The sequence below is a fragment of the Engraulis encrasicolus genome, chromosome 3 (assembly GCF_034702125.1).
Source record: "Engraulis encrasicolus isolate BLACKSEA-1 chromosome 3, IST_EnEncr_1.0, whole genome shotgun sequence".
Lineage (NCBI taxonomy): Eukaryota > Metazoa > Chordata > Actinopteri > Clupeiformes > Engraulidae > Engraulis > Engraulis encrasicolus.
In genome coordinates, this window is record NC_085859.1 from 14990893 (window position 1) to 15005892 (window position 15000).

At 44.9% G+C, this 15000-nt stretch overlaps 1 protein-coding gene across 1 annotated transcript in view; it reads right to left on the reverse strand.

The window, feature by feature from the left end:
• The window catches only part of LOC134446548 (NMDA receptor synaptonuclear signaling and neuronal migration factor-like), a 44013-nt gene that overhangs the window by 27989 nt on the left and 1024 nt on the right, over positions 1-15000 (reverse strand). The gene's annotated exons all lie outside the window — the stretch shown is intronic.

Here is a 15000-nt window from a genome sequence, read left to right on the forward strand (position 1 = left end):
TATCATATAGTTGGTGTACCTGTTTGCAGAGCAATGTTAACTAGGCAAATAATTTTCCATAACCAGCATCAATGATATAGTTTATCAGTGATTCAATTGTGTTATATGGTGTCTGAATCCTGACTACTTGTCCTAAAATCAATGTTGTTATGCACCCAGAGGTTATATACCAGAAATATATGTGATAATGTCCCCTTTGATATTAGTTTTGCAACTGAAATCATATCAATTGTGTGAAAAACACAACATAAACTCATCCCTTAACTTGTCCCTTTTTAGTAGTCATGTGAAAGTGAAGTGAAAGCCCAACTAGTTAACTCCTACACCCATTCACATTGTGACACAGCACTCCACAACACACTACACACTGTGCGCACGACAACATTGCATTTATGCCTCACCCGTGCAAGGAGGCAGCCCCCAAAGGGCATCCGAAAGGGAGCATGCAGTGGGACGGTACCGTAATTGGGGTGCCTCAGTCATGGAAGAGGATGGTGGAGAGCACTGGTTAATTAATCCCCCCACTAACCTGGTGGGTCCTGAGTGCAGTTATCACATTAAAAACTTGTTTATTTAACTCGAGAGTTTGCGGCACTTCTCTCCTCCTGGAGGCCTTGTATCATGTATCGCACCACATGTATCATGATTTACAGTAACATTTAAAAACGCTCCGCAAGAACACTTGAGGTGAAGATCATGAAGAGGTTTGCAAAGGAAGAGTGGGGTACAATGTCATCAGAGCTTTGCAAAGACAGCACGAGTTCTGAACTTCATACTGCTGAAACAACTACTACACCATGCCACCGATGAAGCAACATGCATACATGTACTGTATTCACATGTGTTGGTGTACCAACTGAGCAACTGCAGCTCACTTCCCAGGCATACACTGAGACCCATCCCTAGACCAAAGCAGCAGTAATGAACAATGGAGCAGAGTGAAATAGAGTAGAATACTGTATGGTACAATAGAGGATAGTTCAGTAGAGTACATTACAATAAGATACCATGCTGAACATTGAACTCTATGAACCTGGTAGTCACAGTAGATGTAATGCGTTTGTTATTGCCCTGCTACTCTACGTGTGCTAATGTTACAATAGCACAGAACCTCATATCACACTGAGTAGTACTCCCTGCACATGCACTGTAAATGTAGAGAGTAGGACCAACTGTGACATTCATACAGTTACATAACAGCCATGTTACACATACTGTAACAGCACATGGGGCAGTTGTGGCGTAGTGGTTCAGGAGATGGACATCAGATCAGAGGGTTGCAGGTTGAAATCCCACCTGTATACTGACTTATGCATAAAACTGTACACTGTATACTGTATACTACATACCACTTTAGAAAGAAAAAATGCATACACAAAGAAGATGTACACGTAGGTACACCTTGCTGGGCTGGTACTGGGCTGTAGCCTACCCCTTTTGCCATAAGAAGCCATTTAACTGCCTGCAACAATGCTCAAGTAGACTGGGGCATTGTAATGATGCTTGATTGGTACAAAGGGGCCCAACGTGTGCCAAGAAATCATCCCCTGCTGAAATTATATTTGTGTCTTCTGAATGGTCAGTATACAGTCCTCACCAGTAGTATTTGGGGGCAACAATGCCAATGACAGCTTCCAAACAAGTTTTGCATTCATCAATGAGCTTTTTGCACTTTTCTGATGGTATTGTCCCTCACTCTTCCTTTGCAATATGTTCAACTTCTTCATGATCTTCAAGTGTTATATCACAGAGAGTTTTTACATTTTGCTATAAATCATGACACCTCTGATACACCACTAAATGAAGAGCATCTCAAAAGGACTAGGCATGGACCGTTGCTAGATAGGGCACCAGGCTGCCGCCTCTCTCTCTCGCCAATCCTGTCCTGTCACAAACTGAGCCATAAAAAAACAAAAAAGAGGCCTAGGCCTCTAGAGGACATCTAATTGAAAGTAACAAAGAACTATTTTTCTTCAAATTATATTTTAAGTACTTTATTGAACTACTTTACCTTTACTTGAGCAGATTTTGGATGAGTACATCACTTTTACTTACCCCTCGAGTAAGATTTAAGAAAGATAGGCCTACGCTCACTTGAGTACAACTTCAACTCTTTTCCCATCTCTGCTGCTAAGCACATGTAAAATTAAGATAACGGTAGGTCTGACATGTAGTAACCAAACATTTTTAAGTCATATTTAACATGACACAATATGTCTACTAAAGTTGACACGATGTGTTTAAAGGCCTATTGTATTTCTCACACATTTGCTGTGATTTCGGTTGGAAGACTAACATCAAATGGGCCATTATCACATATGTAGCAGATGTATATAACCTCTTGATGTATTGCATCACAACACTGATATTAGGACAGTATAAGTATAAGTATAAGTAGTCAGGATTCACGGATAACACAATGGAATCACTGAGAAACTGTATCATTGATGCTGGTTGGTGAGGAAAATCCTTTACCTGCGTTGCTAGGCAAATAGGTACAGCAAATATATCATAATATCCCATACTGCAAACTCCAAGCTTTAATATGTTGTATAATGAGCTATGATAACCAATTGCAGAATGGCCCTAGAAGCGTTGCCAGTTTACCACTACATGGAACTGATAGAGTAGTGTGGGGTCATGTACAATGCGGTGTAAAAAAGAAAAGTGGAGTGGGAGTCAGATATATTACGGTTACCACTCAAATTCATCTTCAAGGTTGAAACGTCTTGAGGTATTTTGGACATATAATTAAGTTTCAGTCATAACAACAAATTGGCAACCGTTGCTATGCAAATAGGTTGCTATGCAAATGGGTACACCAAATACATGGTCATATCTGTATACTATACAATCCAAGCTTTCATGATATACAGCGCCACTGACAGCCTTGGCTAGGCCCGGGACAAAGACATCTGAAAGGGCCCCAAATTCAATACATACAATGTAATGAGGATCCAATTCTGGCCCCCCTCTCTCCCAGGGCCCGGGACAAAACATCCCTTTGTCCCCCCCCCTGTCGGCTTTCCTGATGATATATAACAAGCCTATGATAACCAACCGCAGACTGTCTCAAAAAGGCCTTGCCTCCTGACTATACGAGACATTAGCACACAAAAAACAGCAACAAAAAAGTGGCATGCCTGATACAAGACTGAAAATCACCCCCTAAACATGGGATAACATAGTGAAAGGATACATTTTCAGATTCCTGATACTCAAGACAATATTTTAGAGTTTAAAATAGGTCTCTCTGATGCTCCCTGATGCCACAGTATGAAAAGACAAGAGATGATATCGGCGAAAATGGAAAAAAATGTGTCTGAGTAAATGTTTGAAGAGCTGCAGGGAGGGCTATACTTAACCAAAATGTTCTCGAAAGGTGTTGGATGAAAGCTCAGAGTGTCCCCTTCGCAACGATACCTTACATAACATAATTAACCATCCCTATATGTCTTAAACAAGGGCCAGTAGAAAGACAGGCACCCATCTTAAAAACCTTTATTTTTGATGGGGGGGTGTTACTTTGACGTATGATAACCCTAACTTGGCTGTACTTCCAGAAGGGTTATCATACAAAAATGTTAACTTCAGACATGTATCTTTTCAAAAAATATAAGCAACCTTTGCCCCTCTGAGTGGTACCGACATCTCACCTGGCCCGTGGACTAATAGTGTGTAGAAGGATTACACACAACATATCACATCACTGACACTGACACAAGCAAACTACTAGGGCTGTAACGATACACTTAACTCATAATTCGGTTCGTATTACCATTTTTGACCAATGGTTTAATACATTCCATTACTTTTTAAATGTATGTTTTTGACGATTGTTTATAGGTAAAATAGGTTACAAGATGCTATTTCATTTATTTTATTCTTTTAAAATCATAATGATATTGATTTGAATTTTGATTGGAAGCTTGGAAGCACTATGACATCACAGCATGTGGTTGTTTTCTAAAAGGTAACAGAACTTTGAAAGGGTGTATTACGATACAAACTTCCTGAATCATGATAGAGTCTTGTGACTCAGCGTATCACAATTTCTTGGTTCGATACAATATTGTTACAGCCCTGCAAACCAGAGCCATCTAATAACAGAGTTACGTCACCCCCATAGACCTTAATGTACCAATCTTTCCACAGCAATGGCGGCTCTCATGGAGCCTCATTGAGCATTAACATGGAAATCCCCATTGACTTTAGTTCTATTAGAAGTAGTTACTTAGTTCTAGGAGGTGGCCGTAGAACACAGAAAATGTGGTAAAGGTAATGTAATTTGTTTGTACTTAATCTTTGTTTGGTATGTGATGGTTCTGTGTTAGTTTCCAACAAACAGAAGTTTACTGTTAAGAAACATTTTAATCTATGCGAATCTCATCACCAACCGACTTCCTGGTCCCCGGTTTGCGCAACTCTTATTAGACGGCTCTGCTGCAAACTACACAACAGAAATGTGTTGCAGGTGTTAAGACCTTCATCAGTAAGGGGAGTCAGGGACACACTAGAGCACTTGTGCCTCATGTTTTGGTTGTCCTTGCATTTCAGGGGCAAATATACACAGCAAAAATAACCCCAGAAATGTTTCATGTGTGTATAGTTCTTCGGTGGTTCGTTCTTAACACAAAAACATGTCTGTCTGTCTGTCTGTCTGTCTGTCTGTCTGTCTGTCTGTCTGTCTGTCTGTCTTTCTATCTGTCTCTCTGACAGGCAGTATGTATGTCTGTCTGTCTGTCTGTCTTTCTGGCAGACAGTATATCTGCCTGTCTGTCTCTGTCTCTCTGGTAGACAGTATGTTGGTGGTCTGTCTGTCTGTCTGTCTGTCTGTCTGTCTGTCTGGAAGGCAGTATGTTTGGTGGTCTGTCTGTCTGTTTGCCTGTCTGTCTGTATATCTGTCTCTCTATCAGGCAGTGTGTTTGATTGTCTGTCTGTCTGTCTGTCTGTCAGGCAGTGTGTTTGATGGTCTGTCTGTCTGTCAGTCAGGTAGTGTGTTTGGTGGTCTGTCTGTCTGTCTGTCTGTCTGTTTGTCTGTCTGTTTGTATATCTGTCTCTCTGTCAGGCAGTGTGTTTGATTGTCTGTCTGTCTGTCAGACAGTGTGTTTGGTGGTCTGTTTGTCTGTCTCTCTGTCAGGCAGTGTGTTTGATTGTCTGTCTGTCTGTCTGTCTGTCTGTCTGTCTGTCAGGCAGTGTGTTTGGTGGTCTGTCTGTCTGTCAGGCAGTGTGTTTGGTGGTCTGTCTGTCTGTCTCTCTGTCAGGCAGTGTGTTTGGTGGTCTGTCTGTCTGTCATTCAGTGTGTTTGGTGGTCTGTCTGTCTGTCTGTCAGGCAGTGTGTTTGGTGGTTTGTCTGTCTGTCAGTCAGGCAGTGTGTTTGGTGGTCTGTCTGTCTGTCAGTCAGGCAGTGTGTTTGGTGGTCTGTCTGTCTGTCTGTCTGTCAGGCAGTGTGTTTGGTGGTCTGTCTGTCAGTCAGGCAGTGTGTTTGGTGGTCTATCTGCCTGTAGTGCAGTCTTTGTTGCGGTCTGGCAGTCTTCCCTTCCCTCTAGTTCTCCAGTAACAAAAGCAGCTGCTTTTTGAGAGAAGGGAAGGCTTGCGTATATCTGTTTACTTGCTACACTCATTCTGGGTCATGTCACCCTTCCCCAAGCCTTGCCACCCTTCCATTTTGACATCAGTAACCCGCTGTTCCTGTTAAAAGATGTTTTTTTGTTTTGTTTTTTAACCTTACATCACAACACAACACTAGGCACTCTCAGCACCTGCCCCTGCAGTGAAAATGGAGAGACAGCAAGAGAAAAGAGAAGAGCACACACACACACACACACACACACACACACACACACACACACACACACACACACACACACACACAAACACACACACACACGCACATACGCACACACACACACACACACACACACACACACACACACACACACACACAGCTGCCAGCCATGGAGAGACAACAAGAGAAGAGAACACACACATACACAGACACAGACACAGACACACATGCGCATGCACACAGACACACAAGCTCATGCATGCATGCACACACACTCGCACACACGCACACACACACACACACACACACACACACACACACACACACACACACACACACACCTACACACACGCACGCACGCACGCACGCACAGCTGCCACCAAACCACCAGACAGTTAGTCACGCTCCCAGTCTTAATAACCGTCCAGAAGAGAAGAGAGGAGCCCCTCTGGGTGACACTGGTGTTGCGTAATAACTTTCCTCCTGATTATCTCCTCCAGAAACACAACCAGGGTTGCCAGATGAGGCTGATGATTTCCAGCCCAAAAAATGCTCAAAACCCGCCTAGAAGCACAAAATCCAGCCCAATTCTATTGATTTCTATGCCAAAACTCGGGCAGGTTTTTCTGCTAAATGCCATTTTCCCCCCGCACACGGCCATCCTAAGCAGCCCAGCCGGGCAGGAAACAGCCCAATCTGGCAACACTGGACACAACACTTTGCTGGAACCCATTAGCTAGAACAACGTCCTCCTCCTCCTCCTCGCTGAGTAATCGCTATGTGCTGCTACTTAATCTTCATCTTGCGTCTCTCCCCTGTCGAGGGGCTAGGTGGGTGGGAGAGGAGGTACACACACACAGAGCAAATTTCACAAGAGCTAACTCAACCAGGGTAGGGCTCTAAATTACGTAACACACACGCCAACCAGCCAAATGCTGGTGAAAATTTGGTTTGGCTGGTAGAAAATACCAAATACTAGCCTTTGACCCATTGGTGAGTGTGTGTTTGTCTAGTAAGATTAACACCTATAAGCATTTTGGTTGGTGATGAAAAAAGTGAATTTAGAACCGTGAATACAACACAGAGGAGTCCAATTAGGCGCTGAATTAACACTGCGAAATGTACTGTGTGTTCGGATGTGGTGGTGTGATTGGGCGATGTGTGGTTGGATGTGGTATTGGTGTGATTGGGGGCTGTGTGGTCGGATATGGTGTTGGTGTGATTGGGCGATGAGTGGCCGGATGTGGTGTTGTGATTGGGCGAGGTGTGGTTGGATGTGGCGGTGTGATTAGGGGCTGTGTGGTGGGATGTGGTGTTGATGTGATTGTTGGGCGATGTGTGGTTGGATGTGGCGGTGTGATTGGGCGATGAGTGGCCGGATGTGGTGGTGTGTGTTCGGATGTGGTGTTGGTGTGATTGGGGGCTGTATGGTGGGATGTGGTGGTGTGATAGGGCTTTGTGTGGTGGTCGGATGTGTTGGTGTGATTTGGGGCTGTGTGGTCAAATGTGGGGTTGGTGTGATTTTGGGGCTGTGTGGTCGGATATGGTGTTGGTGTGATTTGGGGCTGTGTTGTCAGATGTGGTATTGGTGTGATTTGGGGCTGTGTGGTCGGATATGGTGTTGGTGTGATTGGGGCTGTGTGGCCGTCAGGTGGGGCCCACAAATATCCCCTGTCCTGATGTGCAGTACACAATAAGAGTGTGAGGAGCTGTGAGCTAGCATGGCTGCTGTGAGCAGCAAGTACCAAGCAGCAAGCGGTGAGCAGCAAGCAATTGTAATTATACGCAGGGCTGCTGACAGCTTTTTGCTGGGCCCAGAACAAACAAAGTCACCTGAAAAGCCCCCCCCCCATTCCAATACATACAATGTAATAGAAACTCAAATTTCAAAAACCCCTCTCTACCTGGGCCCAGGACCAATGACCCCTTTGCCCCCTGCTGTCGGCTGCTTCCCTGATTATATCCGGCGAGCCGTGAGAGGCAAGCAGTGAGCAGTTGTAATTATACGGCTCATCACTAACGCCCCTCACTGATGATGGCACACTGCAGTCGGCTCTTCACAAACGCCCCTCACTGATGATGCCACACTGCAGCCGGCAATTATAGACCTCGCAGCCCCCACAGCCTGCCAGCCCAATAGCCCAGCACTGCACAGGGCAGCCCAATAACCCAGCACCACATCGCACAGCAGAATAACCCAGCATATAGCACCCAGCACGCCTAATAGCCCAGCACAGCACAGCCCAATAACCCAGCATCTAACACCACACATGCCTAATAGCACAGCAGAATAACCCAGCATCCAGCACCACACACACCTAGCCTAAAAACCCAGCACTGCATAGCGCAATAACCCAGCATTACACAGACCCTGACAGGCAACGGGGTATGGTGTGGAGAGGGGGAGGGGGAGAGAAGGACAAAGGTTGAAGGAGGAGAGTGGGACAAAAGGGTAAGTAAGGGAAAAGGATATGGGGGAATGAACAGATAGAGAGAAGAAAAATCCGAAGGAGAGAGAGAGAGACAGAGAAACAGATCAACCGAAGGCACTCAGAGAAAGGCATTAGGAGCAGTAGCTAATGCAGGGAGAGGGTGGTGGTGGCTGGGGTCGGGTCGTGGCGATGAGCATTGATTGCTGTAGAGATTTATTGTCCTGGCTTCACACCGCTCATGTATGCGAGCGAGCAGAGAGTCAATGAGATCAGGGGAACCTTAATCTAACACGTGGGTGCAACCAGGGTTGCCAGATGAGGCTGACTATTTCCAGCCCAAAAAAAAATGCTCAAAACCCACCTGGAAGCACCAAATCACGCCCGATTTGAACTAAATTCTACTGATTAAAATAAAGCCGGCCCAAATGGCCTATTTTACGCTTTTTACCCACAGACGGTCATTCTAAGCAGCCCAATTGGGAGAAAAACCGCCAAATCTGGCAAAAGGGTGCAACATCGTCGCTGCCTGAGGTTGCAGGAGGATCGACTGTATGAGTCTTTAGTCCCTCGAGACCTGTCCTATAGTCTCACTGTAAAGCAAAACAACATGTCAAGAAAACAAAATGTAGATAAGGTAAGGTCTTGACTCTGGAGAAATGTCCCAAAAGCCCCCAAAAAATGATGTTCTTGTGTTGTTTCGGGCAAGTTTTTGGATGAATTCAGTAAATTCACCAGGTAAGGAAGGTCAGGCATAGGTATTGCAATGGTAGTGAACCTTTGCTCTATTCAAAAGGACCCAACATGACATTTCGAAGGCATCTGAAAACACTACTGCAATTATGCAGTAATGTTTTCAAATAATAACTACGGGTTGCAAACAAATTTGTATCCTTTCTCAGGGCTTAATTTTGCAAGTGGCACGCTTGGAGGCAGTCCAACGGACAGCTTGCTGCACGAGGCATCTTACAGAGCACAAATCCAATTTGATCATCTTGAGCATTTGTTCACAAACTTAAAGTAACTGTTTGGTGCTGGGCTGGAATTTGCACCCCATTTTTTATGGCCATGTAATGTCTGAGTATGATAAACAACTGAATCGTCATCCTACACATCATTTTGCATGAATTATGAACTGTGTAAATACATGTAAAAAGTTACATTGCATAATTGTCTTTTCTTCTGAGGAAAACCAATAAAAACTGTTACTTTTTAAAAAAAAAGTATTGCAATTATAATCATCCATACAAGCACAATCAGAGTCTCTATTACGGTAAAGTGCAGAGGAATAATTCTGGGGTGCATTTCTCAAAACCAAAGTTGCTTACTACATTAGCTACTTTGTTGTTTTCAATGCATTTTTCCATTGGCAACTACCGAAGTTGCTAACACAGGCTAACAACTTCTCTTTTGAGAAATGCACCCCAGGACCTTACCGTAATAGCGCGGCTGTCTGTGCTTGCATGGATGATTGTAATTGCACTGCTCCACCCTGGGGACCGGTATATATTCTACCCGTTGAGACAGCATGGTTTAATTACACCACAGCAGTCTCTTCAGTCGTCCCGGGCGGGGTGATGCTGATGTGTGCTGCTGAAGCAGAAACGGGTAATTACAGTAACTTACGTATCTCAGCCACAGAAAACTCAGGTGGCTTGGAAATATACACCAGGGAAAAAAACACAAATCACAAGGTACAGCAAGGTATCATGGAGAAAAACCTAGAAATGATGTCGATACTGCGTGTGGGGGGACTTTTATGTTTTATAATCTAAGTGTGTGTGTGTGTGTGTGTGTGTGTGTGTGTGTGTGTGTGTGTGTGTGTGTGTGTGTGTGTGTGTGTGTGTGTGTGTGTGTGTGTGTGTGTGTGTGTGTATAATGTGGACCCTGAGTCTGTTAAACTAAGTTTAAATAAAGTTGATTATGTAGCCCCTTACTGCACGCCGTACCTCTGTGGCAAGCTGTAATAGACATTGAAAGTTAACTGCTATAGTACTACGACAGTGCACGGGGCCTTAAGTAATACATTACGTCTTGGTCATTGCCGTTCTGGTAACAGATCATTTATAATGCCATGTCTTAAGGGGTTAAACTACTGAAATAATACGTATATAATCTCAAATCATAACCTGCTGTAAAGTACGTAGGCTATATGAAAAGAAAAGCGCACAGTAAATGTAGCCATGTTAATTGAACACTTAGAGTGTAGAGGAAGCAACTAGAGGGGTGCCAAATATGACTCACTAAGTGTTGAATTAACACTGGAAAAACATAGGCCTACGGTGTGCATACAACAAGGGCCCTGCCACGAACTGTACAATAAGATGCAATAAGAAAGAATACTCTCCTCTACATATGCTGTGAAGTAGGGCAGGCCACAGTATTTAATCACTATATAAACTACTGACAAACTGTAACGCAGTGGTTCTCAATCTGTTTTGAACAAATGCCCCCTCGACGTCATTACAAGCCTGTCAACACCCCCTTGACCTCACCATAAGCCTGCAAACAGCCACCTTAGTATTGAAAAATAAAATGGACAAATGCTCCCCAAAGGGAACTAAGCCTCGCTCCGTCTCAGCTGTGTCCGTCTCAGCGCCCACCTAGGGCTCCCCAACGCCCCCGTTGAGAAACACCACTGTAACGTATATAATCTCAAGTCATAATCTGCTGGAAAGTATTTGAAAAGAAAAGCACATACTGTAGTACAACACTGTGCATTAAGAATACTCGTTTCTACATGCGCGGTAAAGCAGGGCAGGCTATAGTTATTTTCTTAAGGCACATAGTAATCCAGTCTCTCACCTGTTCCGTTCTCACTAATCTCAGGTGGCCCGGCCCGTCCTCCCACAGCTCTGCATTTGCATAACTGAAGTAGGACAGAATACATGCATCTTTTCTGCCGTAGCAATGCCAGATCCAGACTAGCTAGCTGTACTGTGTAGCTCACTGTTCGGTAACACTTTAAAATAGGGCTGTCATGTAAGCCACTAGTACGTACATGCCTAATTGCTGTCTTGTATAAGTGACTTACATTACATGTGCATGTTTGAGTGTGGGGGGGCTGTGTGTGTGTGTGCATGCATGCGTGCATGCGTGCGTGCGTGCGTGCGTGCGTGTGTGTGTGTGCGTGCGTGTGCGCGCACGCTCGTGCTTGTGCGTGTGTGTGTGCGAGGGGGAGGGGGGGGGCTTTGTGTGTGCGTGTATGCGTGTATGCGTGTGTGTGTGTGTGTGTGTGTGTGTGTGTGTGTGTGTGTGTGTGTGCGTGTGTGCGTGTGTGCGTGCTTGTATGAATAATAGACAAACATGGATTAATAAATGATTACATCCGTCTGAATGCTCAGCGTGATGCTGTGAGTCCCTCTGTGTGAAAGCATGGGTCAGCACCAACAGAGTCGGAAAGAGAGTGTCGGAAAAGCATGTGTAAGTGTGTGTGTGTGTGTGTGTGTGTGTGTGTGTGTGTGTGTGTGTGTGTGCACGACTGTGTACGCACGCACTAAAGTGTTTGTGCTTGTCTGTATGCATTGCTTGTGGTGTGTGTGTGTGTGTGTGTGTGTGTGTGTGTGTGTGTGTGTGTGTGTGTGTGTGTGTGTGTGTGTGTGTGTGTGTGTGTGTGTGTGTGCGCGCGCACTCGTCCATGTATGCCTGTGTGAGTGGTTTATGCCAGTAAGTGTGTATATGTACAGTATGTGCATGTGTGTGAAGACCTTTCCATGAGGGTACCGGTAAGTGTGCTTGTGTGTCAGCGTGTGCCTGTCTCTGTGTCTCTGTCCAACGTCCATCATGCTACTTACTCATCATTACCGTAAATTGGCTGCCATTCGGTGGCGTCCATCTCTGCATGAGCCCGCCTCAGGGCCGGACTAAGGTGGCCTGGGGCCCCTAGGCTACAGGTTTCTGTGGGCCCCCACAGATGGCAAATTTGGAGACAAATTTACATAGAGAGTCTCAAAATTACGAATTAAGGATTAAGGAATGAAGGATAACATGTCTACCAATATGTCTACCAACTGTGCTCAACACAAACAAATATTTTTTCAATAATGCTTCTTGACTTCACCTTTGGCCTGGCAGGTGGGGGCCCCCTGTCAGGTGGGCCCACTAAGCTGCAGACATGTCTAGCTTGTGTGTTGATCCAGCCCTGTCCTGCCTGCCTGCCTGCCTGCCTGCTAATGCTACCGCACTGTTTTCCCGACACCCTCTGAAGCGATAATTGTCACATGTTGAATTATTTACGAGTGCCGCCAATCACCTGTGGTTCCCTGCCATTCACCTACGGTACATACCAGGCTGGGCTGGGGGAAAAATAGGACCTGGGCACTTTTGGCTTAAGGGGCCTCCTCATAATTAGTCGCACAGAACTGACTCACCGACAAACCGCTCACCGGTGGGCGCCACACTCTTGTGGGCCCCTATTTTCAGAAATGTAAAATAATAATAATAATAATAATACATTTTTATTATATTTCTGAAAATAAGGGCACACAAGGGTGCAGGGCCCAGCGGGAAATGCCCGGTATGCCAGGTGATCAGTGCAGCCCTGCCTATACTGTATAAACTGTGGAGAGGCGAGGTCCGTTAATCCCCCTCATTCAAACAGACAGTCTCGATGTCCATCACCAGGCACCAACCGAGGAGTTGGGAACTCAACACCGCCAAAAATTCACAATGCAATTCACCCAGATCCACTGTTTCAAAGAGATATTTTGTTACAGGAAATGGGTCTGTGTGCTTTATTAATGATGGGTAATGGAATGTTCAGTAACGGGGCGGTATGATTACGTGAGAGATAGTGGGTCAGTCAGCGGTAGCAGAGATAAGCTAGGTCTTCTTTATTTTTCATGCCCACTGTTATGCCTGTGTTTGTGTGGAGACGACATTAAACAGCCTAACCGTTCACGGTGACAACGAGCCACGTTATTTCGGGAAGGGGAATCTGCAAGGAATATCAACCGGTGTTTACCCCAGGAGCTTAGATGAAGCTCTGGCCCCTGCTAGCGAGTGAGAAGGCAGAAAAGGTAACACTGTATGTAGGCACGAAAGCCTTTTTTACTGGACATTGTGAGGCTGACTGTGGTGTTGGTGGGTAATAACAAGTACTCCTGGTCTGGTACACAGCCAATTGCGCAGTGGTAGTGTAACACTTACAGTGTAGGCTTGACTCTGTCGGTGTTAACTCTTCAAGTATTGAATTGAACACTGCAAAGTAGTGTGTATTGTCTGTGCGATGAGGTGGACACAGACACAGACACAGACAGGCTCTCGAGGTTTGTATTACCATTTAAAGTGTTCATCTCACTTCAGAGGTGAAACACAGCTCTTATCCACTTCACAATCCTATACACTGCTCTCCACTCGACCCAAGGACAAATTAACCTCTAGAAGACAAGTCTAAGTACTGTATGTCTGGATTTGTAGCTGTGCCGTATCTCTACTCTCTCTCTCTCTCTCTCTCTCTCTCTCTCTCTCTCTCTCTCTCTCTCTCTCTCTCTCTCTCTCTCTCTCTCTCTCTCTCTCTCTCTCTCTCTCTCTCTCTCTCTCTCTGTGTCTGAGTGATTTTGTCTGTATTGTGACTGTGTGCTTCTGTGTGTACCGTATGCATACATATGGGCACATTTCTTCTGTGTGTATGCATATGTATGTGCACATTTGTGAGTGTCCGGTGCATGTGTCTCTCTGTGTATGTCTGCAAGTCAGTAGTGGAAAGAAATATGGGACGTGGAACGGATAGAGTCATTTCGGTATAAGCAGCAACACAGCAACACATATTAAAATGAACGCCATGCCACGGTTTTAAAAAAATGCAGTGTCAAGTCATACCATAGTTGACTTAACATCATATAGATTGTGTTTGGTCCCAGGGTGCTCTCTAGGCGTTGCATCAGCACCGCATTTTCATTGTGTGCCCTGCTTCATATCCCAATGGGTATTGAGTGTGCAATATCAATAAACAAGAAAAGTCATATGGAAGAAAAACAGTATGAGAGCAACAGCAAAGCAACAGAGAATATCAAAATAAATGCTGTGCCCCCTCTTCCATATGCCAAAGTGCTCTGAGACTACATTGAAACCAGCCGTTCTGATCCTGCACACAGCGACCTCTGAAATTGAGCCCTTTCTTGTGCACACTGAATCATCCTCAAACCATGAAGGATCAGGAAGCGCGCTCGACACCTTGTAGTCTAATGCCATAGACTGGGTGCTAGACTTTGTCTATGAATGAACTAAAATCTCAAGAACAAATGAATTTTAAACAAGCACTCATCAGATTTCTTTTGGGGTTTTTTAATCGCCTTGAAGAAATTTGATGAGTGATTCTTTATTCATTTATTCTTAAGATTTGACTAGAAACTAGTAACACCGACAGAGAATATCAATATGAATGCAGTGTGCCCTCTTCCATATACCAAAGTGCTCTGAGACTACACGATAGAAACCAGCCTTCTGATTCTGACACACAGCGACCTCTGATATAGAGCCCTTTCCTGCGCCCTCTGAATCATTCCCACAGCTCTCTCTCTCTCTCTCTATCACCATGCAAAGGTGCCCTGACAGCAGTAAGATTGCCAAGAGAGTGAATCACTGTATAAAGCGAAGACGAGCAAGAAGTCACCGATATTACAATAGCACCAGTCATACCACCACGGGGCCAACAGCACAGCTGCTTTGATCCAACGTTTGAGATTGAGACAGTGCTGCCCTCACACACAGCATTATCTCTGACAAAATTAAATGCAATGTAAATAATGAGTGTGTTGCAACTACTACAGGCCAGTGTGTGTA